Raw genomic sequence first — 8,914 nt, 5'->3', positions numbered from 1 at the left:
TTTATTTTGCTATTAAATAGGAATTCATTAGTACCATCCAACACATTTTAAATATTGTTATTTTCAGTAATTACACTTAATATAAATGGACAACTCCAACCAAAGGGCAGTAAGTGGAAGAATGGTTATAAAAACATGATCCAGTTAATGGGAGTAAGATGGTGGAGGAATAGGACAGGGAGACCACTTTTTTCCTCACAAATTCATTGAAAGAAAATTTGAACACTGAGCAAATTCCACAAAACAACTTCTGAAAGCTGGCAGAGGACATCAGGCACTCACAAAGGCAACCCACTGTTTTCAAAAGGTAGTAGAACTAAATATAGAAGATAAAAAGAGAGACAAAAGAGTTAGAGACAGAGACCCGTCCCGGGAAGGGAGTCTTAAAAGAGGAGAAGTTTCCAAACACCAGGAAACCCGCTCACCGGCAGGTCTGTGGAGAGTTTTGTAATCTCAGAGGGCAACATAACCGGGAGTAAAAGATAAATAAATAAAATCCACAGATTACATGTCTAACAGCAACTCCCAGCAGAAAAGTAGTCCAGACTCTCATATCCACCACCAACAATCAGGGGCTGGACAGGGAGGTGTGGGCTGCATTGCTCAGGGTAAGAACCAGGCCTGAATGCCCTGAAAGCAATCTGAGGGAGCTAATGTGAGATAGCAACCCAGACTGTGGGATAGCCAGAGAGAGAGAAAGAGAGAGAGAGAGAACTGTCCCATGAAAAGCCCTAACCTAGGGCACTGCCAGGCTGCTCTCATAGCAAAGAACTGAAAGCTAGCTGGCTGCGCACTGGCCCATACCCCGGTGGAGGCAGGGAGGCAGGTGGGGGCAGCCAGAGCCAGAAAGGGGCAATCTTGGTCCCAGAAATGGCATCCTCTACCAAACTGCTAGCAGGCTCCCAGTTGCTAACCAAGACCTGGGATTTTGGACAGCTGACATCTGCCGGGAGGGTTGCAGCCAGAGATCAACACCCTAGAAGAGACACATGGCACACCTGAGAAGGCACACTTGCTGCACACCCAGAAAACTGAGCAGCTGGAACAGGGGAGGCGATAAGACACAATCCTCAGCTGGGAAAGAGTGTGCTCGCCAAGCAGCTTGTTGCCTGAGCTGCTTGGACTTGGGAAGGACACAAAATGCAGTTCCCACTGTACCTTTGTGGAGTACCCAGAACCTGAACCTGGGGAAGGACACAAAATGCAGTTCCCACTGAGTCTGCGCCTTTGTGGAGTACCCAAGAACCTGAACCTGAGCAGGTTAGACCTGGGAAGTGCACAAAACCCAGGGCCTACCTCAGAAAGTTCCCCTGCAGAGAAACCTGGAGCCTGAGCAGTGTAGACAGGGAAAGCACACATGCCGTGAGTGGGGGCAAACCCAGTGTGGTCCATATACTGCGAGCACCCCCCACACAAGCCTTGTTGTGTTTGCAGTGTTCCTCCCTCCCATAGCACACCTGAAGAAGTGATCCTAAATAAGTGACCACCTTTGTCCCCTTGTGTCAGGGTAGAAATTAGACACTGAAGAGACCTGCAAACAGAAGAAGCCAAAAGAAACAGAGGGAATTGCTTTGGAAATGTCAAGTGCAACAGATTAAAACCCTGTAGTTAATACCAAATACATTGGAAGAGGCCTATAGATCTTGAGAAGTATAAGAGGAACAAGGAACTATCTGAAACTTAACTGCTCCCTCACTACCTGCAACAGCTCGAGAAATTCCAAGATATATTTACTATGATCATTTTTAAATGTTTATTTTTTTTGATTTTTAAGTCCTCTATGAATACTTTGTTTCATTTTTATAACCTACTATTACCTTGCAAAAAACCTCCTATTTTTAAAGCAAACTTCATATATATTTTTTATAAGTTTTGCAATTATGTTTGTTTTTTAAATAGTGTGTTTTTGAAAGTCTAGCCTCTACTGTAGATTTTTAATCTTTGCTTTTTGGTATTTGTTATCAATTTTCTACCTTAAAGATTTCAATATTCAAAACACATTTTTACTTAGGAGTGTGATTACTGGCTTGATGTCTCTCTCTCCCTTTTGACTCTTATTTTTCTTCCCTAGGTCACCTCTATCTCTTCCCTTCCCTTTCTCTTCTCTATCCAACTCTGTGAATCTCTTTGGGTGTTCTCAGTTGTGGAGAACACTTAGGGAACTGATTCCTGGCTAGAACTGTCTCTCTCCTTTTGATTCCCCCTCTTCTCTTCCTGGCCACCTCTATCTCCTTCCTCCCTCTTCTCTTCTTTATGTAACTCCATGAACCTCTCTGAGGGTTCCAGACTGTGGAGAACACATAGGGAATTGATTACTGGCTAAATTGCTCTCCCTTCTTTTGATTCCCCCTCTTCTCCTCCTGGTCACCTCTATCTCCCACCTCCCTCTTCTCTTCTCCATGTAACTCTGTGAACCTCTCTGGGTGTCCCTCACTGTGGAGAATCTTTTAACCATTAACCTAAATGTTTTATCATTTGTGCCGTATGGGTGGAGAAGTCTTGTAGACTGAAAACCAGAGGATGGAGGCTTACATCCAAAACCTGAGAAAACCAAAGCACTCCTGACTCCAGGGAAAATTAATCGATAAGAACTCACCCAAAAGACTCCATACGTACACAGAAACCAAGCATCACCAAGAGCCAACAAGTTCCAGAGCAAAACATAACATGCAAATTCTCCAGCAACACAAGAATATAGCCCTGAGCTTCAATAAAGAGGCTGCCCAAAGTCACTCCAAAACCACAGACATCTAAAATCTTACTACTGGACACTTCATTGTTCTCTGGAGAGAAGAAATCCAGCTCCACCCACCAGAACACCGACACAAGCTTCCCAAACCAAGAAACCTTGACAAGCCACTTGCCCAACCTCACCCACAGGGAGGAATATCCACATTAAAGAGGAACCACAAACTTCCAGAATAGAGAAAGGCCACCCCAAACACATCAATCTCAATAAGATGAAAAGGCAGATAAATACTCAGCAGGTAAAGGAACATGATAAATGCACACCAAACCAAACAAAAGAGGCAGATATAGGGAGTCTACCTGAAAAGAATTCAGAATAATGACAGTAAACATATCCAAAATCTTGAAAAAAAAATGGAGTTACAGATAAATAGCCTGAAGACAAGGATTGAGAAGATGCAAGCAATATTTAACAAAGAAATAGAAAAAAATAAAAGTTAATCAATAATGAATAATGCAATAAATGAGATAAAAAACACTCTGGAGGGAACCAACAGTAGAATAACGGAGACAGAAGATAAGATAAGTGAGTTACAAGATAGACTGATAGAAATAAATGAAGCAGAGAGGAGAAAAGAAAAAAACATAATAAAAGAAATGAGGAAAGCCTCAGAGACCACTGCAACAATGCTAAACGCCCCAACATTCGAATCATAGGAGTCCCAGAAGAAGAAGACAAGAAGAAAGGCCATGAGAAAATAGTTGAGGAGATAATAGTTGAAAACTTCCCTAAAATGGGGAAGGAAATAGTCACCCAAGTCCAAGAAACCCAGAGAGTCCCAAACAGTATAAACCTAAGGCAAAACACCCCAAGACACATATTAATCAAATTAACAAAGATCAAACACATAGAACACATATTAAAAGCAGCAAGGGAAAAACAACAAATAACACACAAGGGGATTCCCATAAGCATAACAGCTGATTTTTCCATAGAAACTTTTCAGGCCAGAAAGGAATGGCAGGACATACTTAAAGTGATGAAAGAGTAAAGCCTCCAACCCAGATTACGGCACCCAGCAAGAATCTCATTCAAATATGAAGGAAAAATCAAAAGTTTTACAGACAAGCAAAAGCTGAGAGAATTCAGCACCACCAAACCAGCTCTTCAACAAATGCTAAAGGATCTTCTCTAGACAAGAAACACAGAAAGGGTGCATAAACTTGAACCCAAAACAACAAAATAAATGGCAACAGGATCATACTTATAAATAATTACCTTAAATATAAATGGGTTGAATGCCCCAACCAAAAGGCAAAGCCTGGCTAAATGGATACAAAAACCAAACCCCTATATATGCTATCTACAAGAAACCCACCTCAAAACAAGGGACACATACAGACTGAAAGTGAAGGGCTGGAAAAGATATTTCACACAAATAGAGACTAAAAGAAAGCAGAAGTAGCAATACTTATATCAGATAAAATAGACTTTAAAATAAAGGCTGTGAAAAGAGATGAGTAAGGACACTGCATAATGATCATTGGATCAATACAAGAACAAGATATAACAATTAGAAATATATATGCACCCAACATAGGAATCCCACAATACGTAAGGGAAATGCTAACAAGTATGACAGGGGAAATTAATAATAACACAATATAGTGGGAGAATTTAATACCCCTCTCACACCTATGGATAGATCAACTAAACAGAAAATTTACAAGGAAACGCAGACTTTAAATGATGCAATGGACTAGTTAGACCTAATTGATATCTATAGGACATTTCACCCTAAAACAATGAATTTCACAATGAATTTTTCTCAAGTACATACGAAACCTTCTCCAGGATAGATGACATCTGGGCCTTAAATCTAGCCTTGGTAAATTCAAAAAAATTGAAATCATACCAAGCATCTTTCCTGACCACAACACTGTAAGATTAGATGTCAATTACACTGACTTGATGGACATGAGTTTGAGTGAACTCCAGGAAAAGGTGATGGACAGGGAGGCCTGGCATGCTGTGATTCATGGGGTCACAAAGAGTTGGACACTACTGAGTAACTGAACTGAACTGAACTGAACAGGGGGGAAAAAAAAAACTATTAAAAATTCAAACATATGGAGGCTTAAAAATACGCTTCTGAATAACCAAGAAATCACAGAAGAAATCAAAAGAGAAATCAAAATATGCATAGAAACGAATGAAAATGAAAACACAACAACCCAAAGCCTATTGGACACTGTAAAAAGAGTGCCAAGGGGAAGGTTCATAGCTATAGAGGCTTACCTCAAGAAACAAGAAAAAATTCAAATAAATAACCCAACTCTACACCTAAATCAACCAGAAGAGGAAGAAATGATGAACCTCAGTGTTAGTAGAAGGAAAGAAATTTTAAAATATAGGGCAGAAATAAATGCAAAGGAAACCATAGCAAAAATCAAGGAAGCTAAAAGCTGGTTTTTTGAGAAGATAAATAAATTGACAAACCATTAGCCAAGAAGAAACAAAGGGAGCAGAATCAAATCAACAAAATTAGAAATGAAAATGGAGAGATCACAACAGACAACATAGAAATACAAAGGATCATAAGAGACTACTATCAGGAACTGTATGCCAATAAAATGGATAACTTGGAAGAAATAAACAAATACTTAGAAAAGGACAACTTTCCAAATTGAACCAAGAAGAAATAGAAAATATTTACAGACACATCACAAGCACAGAAATCGAAACTATAATCAACAGTCTTCCAGCAGACAAAAGCCCAGGACCAGATGGCTTCACAGTCGAATTTTACAAAAATTTAGAGAAGAGCTAACACCTATCTTACTCAAACTCTTCCAGAAAATTGCAGAGGAAGGTAAACTTTCAAACTCATTCTATGAGGCCACCATCACCCTAATACCAAAACCAGACAAAGATGCCACACACACACACACACACACACACACACACACACACACACACAACTACAAGCCAATATCACTGATGACTGTAGATGCAAAAAACGTTAACAAAGTTCCAGCAAACAAAGTCCAACAACATATTAAAAAGATCATACATCATGACCAAGTGGGCTTTATCCCAGAGACGCAAGGATTCTTTAATATCCACAAATCAATCAGTGTAATACACCACATTAACAAATTGAAAGACAAAAGCCATATGATTATCTCAATAGATGCAGAGAAAGCCTTTGGCAAAATGCAACATCCATATATGATAAAACCCTCCAGAAAACAGGCATAGAAGGAACATACCTCAACATAATAAAACCTTTATATGACAAACCTACAGCAAACATTATCCTCAATGGTGAAAAATTGAAACCATTTCCCTTAAAGTCAGGAACAGGACAAGGGTGCCCACTCTCACTACTATTAGTCAGCATAGTTTTGGAGGTTTTGGCCACTACAATCAGAGCAGAAAAACAAATGACAGGAATCCAGATTCAAAAAGAAGAAGTAAAAATCTTACTGTTTGTAGATGACATGATCCTCTACATAGAAAATCCTAACGACTCCACCAGAAAATTACCAGAGCTAATCAATTAATATAGTAATGTTGCAGGATATAAAATTAACACAGAAATCCCTTGCATTCCTATACACTAAAAATGAGATAACAGAAATTAAGGAAACAATTCCATACACCATTGCAACTAAAAGGATAAAATACTTAGGAATGTATCTAATGAAAGAAACAAAAGACCTATTTTAGAAAACAATAAAACATTGATGAAAGAAATCAAAGAGGACACAAATAAATGGACAAATATATCATGTTCATGGATTGGAAGAATCAATATAGTAAAAATGAATATACTACCCAAAGCAATCTATAGATTCAATGTTACCAACAGGATTTTCCAAAGAACTAGAACAAATAATTTCACAATATTTATGGAAATACAAAAAAAAAAAAAAACCCTCTAATAGCCAAAGCAATCTTGAAAAAGAATAATGGAACTGGATGAATCAACCTGCCTGACTTCAGGCTATATTACAAAGCTACAGTCATCAAGACAGTATGGTATTGTCACAAAGACAGAAATATATATCGATGGAACAAAATAGAAAGCCCATAGATAAATCCACACACCTGTGGACGCATTATCTTTGACAAAGGAGGCAAGAATATACAATGGAGAAAAGATAATCTCTTTAACAAGTGGTGCTGGGAAAACTGGTCAACCACTTGTAAAAGAATGAAACTAGAACGCTTTCTAACACCGAACACAAAAATAAAATCAAAATGGACTGAAGATCTAATCGTAAGACCAGAAGGTGTAAACCCCTACAGGAAAACATAGGCAAAACACTCTCTGACATAAATCACAGCGGGATCCTCTATGTGTTACCTCCTAGAGTAATGGAATACAAGCAAAAATAAACAAATGGGACCTAATTAAACTTAAAAGCTTTTGCACAATGAAGGAAACTATAAGCAAGGTGAAAAGATAGCCTTCAGAATGGGAGAAAATAACAGGAAATGAAGCAACTGACAAAGAATTAGCCTCAAAAATATATAAGCAACCCCTGTAGCTCAATTCCAGAAAAATAATCGACCCTATCAAAAAATGTGCTGAAGAATTAAACAGACATTTCTCCAAAGATATACAGATGGCTAACAAACACATGAAAAGATGCTCAACTCATTATCAGAGAAATGCAAATCAAAACCATGGTGAGGTACCATCTCACATCAGTCAGAAAGGCTGCTATACAAAAATCTGCAAACAATAAATGCTGGAGAGGGTGCAGAGAAAAGGGAACCCTGTTACGCTGTTGGTGCAAATGCAAACTAGTACAGCCACTATAGAGAATAGTGTGGAGATTCCTTAAACAACTGGAAATAGAACTGCCGTATGACCCAGCAATCCCACTGCTGGGAATACACACTGAGGAAACTAGAATTGAAAGAGAAACAAGTACCCCAGTGTTCATCACAGCACTGTTTATAATAGCGAGGACATGGAAGCAACCTATATGTCCATCAACAGACAAATGGATAAGAAAGCTGTGGTACATATGCACAATGGAGTATTACTCAGCAATTAGAAACAATACATTTGAATCAGTTCTAACAAGGTGGATGAAACTGGAGCCTATTATACAGAGTGAAGTAAGCCAGAAAGAAAAACCACAATACAGTATACTAACACATATATATGGAATTTAGAAAGATGCTAACAATAGCCCTATATGTGGGACAGCAAAAGAGACACAGATGTATAGAACAATCTTCAATTAAAATAAATAAATGAAATTAAAAAAAAACATGATCCAGCTATATCCTGTGTACAAAAGCACTTTAGAAGCAAGAATGCAATTAGCTTGGATATGAAAAGATCAAAATAATACAATATTCACACTGTTAGCAAAAAAAAAAAAAAGGTGCTGTGGCTAAACTGATACTGTCAAAATCATCTTAAAAACAAAAATTTTTATTGGAAATGTAGACAATTTATATTAATAAAAGTAACCATTGAACAGAAATAGGGGTGATTTAAATAATATTTGTGCACAAGAAGAGAGACTCCAAATACTTGAAGGAACAACTGATGTAATTAGAGCGGAAAATATGCAATTTAAAATAATAATTGAAAGCTTTAATACCCTACTTCCAATAATGGGTCAAAGATCTGGACATAAGTTCAACAAGTAGACTTGATCAATATTATAAACTACCTAGACATAATAGACATTTATCAAACACTCCACCAAACATGGCAGAATACAAATTCCTTGGAACAACCTCTGGTAAGATTAATATAGTAAGCCACAAAAAAGTATTAAATAATAAAAAAATATTTCAGTTGTTATTAAAAAACAAACATATTCTCTGACTACAGCGGAATAAAATTTGAAGACTGAGAGAAGGAAAGGAGGGAAATTCACAAGTATGACAAAATTAAACAATGTAAACTACCTCACAATTGCATTCATCTTACACACTAGTAAAGTAATGATCAAAATTCTCCAAGCCAGGCTTCAGCAATATGTGAACCATGAACTTCCAGATATTCAAGCTGGTTTTAGAAAAGGCAGAGGAACCAGAAATCAAATTGCCAACATCCGCTGGATCATGGAAAAGCAAGAGAGTTCCAGAAAAACATATTTATGCTTTATTGACTATGCCAAAGCCTTTGACTGTGTGGATCACAATAAACTGCGGAAAATTCTTCAAGAGACGGGAATACCAGACCACCTG

The sequence above is a fragment of the Ovis aries genome, chromosome X (genome assembly GCF_016772045.2).
Source record: "Ovis aries strain OAR_USU_Benz2616 breed Rambouillet chromosome X, ARS-UI_Ramb_v3.0, whole genome shotgun sequence".
In the NCBI taxonomy this organism is placed as follows: domain Eukaryota; kingdom Metazoa; phylum Chordata; class Mammalia; order Artiodactyla; family Bovidae; genus Ovis; species Ovis aries.
This window is presented reverse-complemented; position numbering follows the sequence as displayed.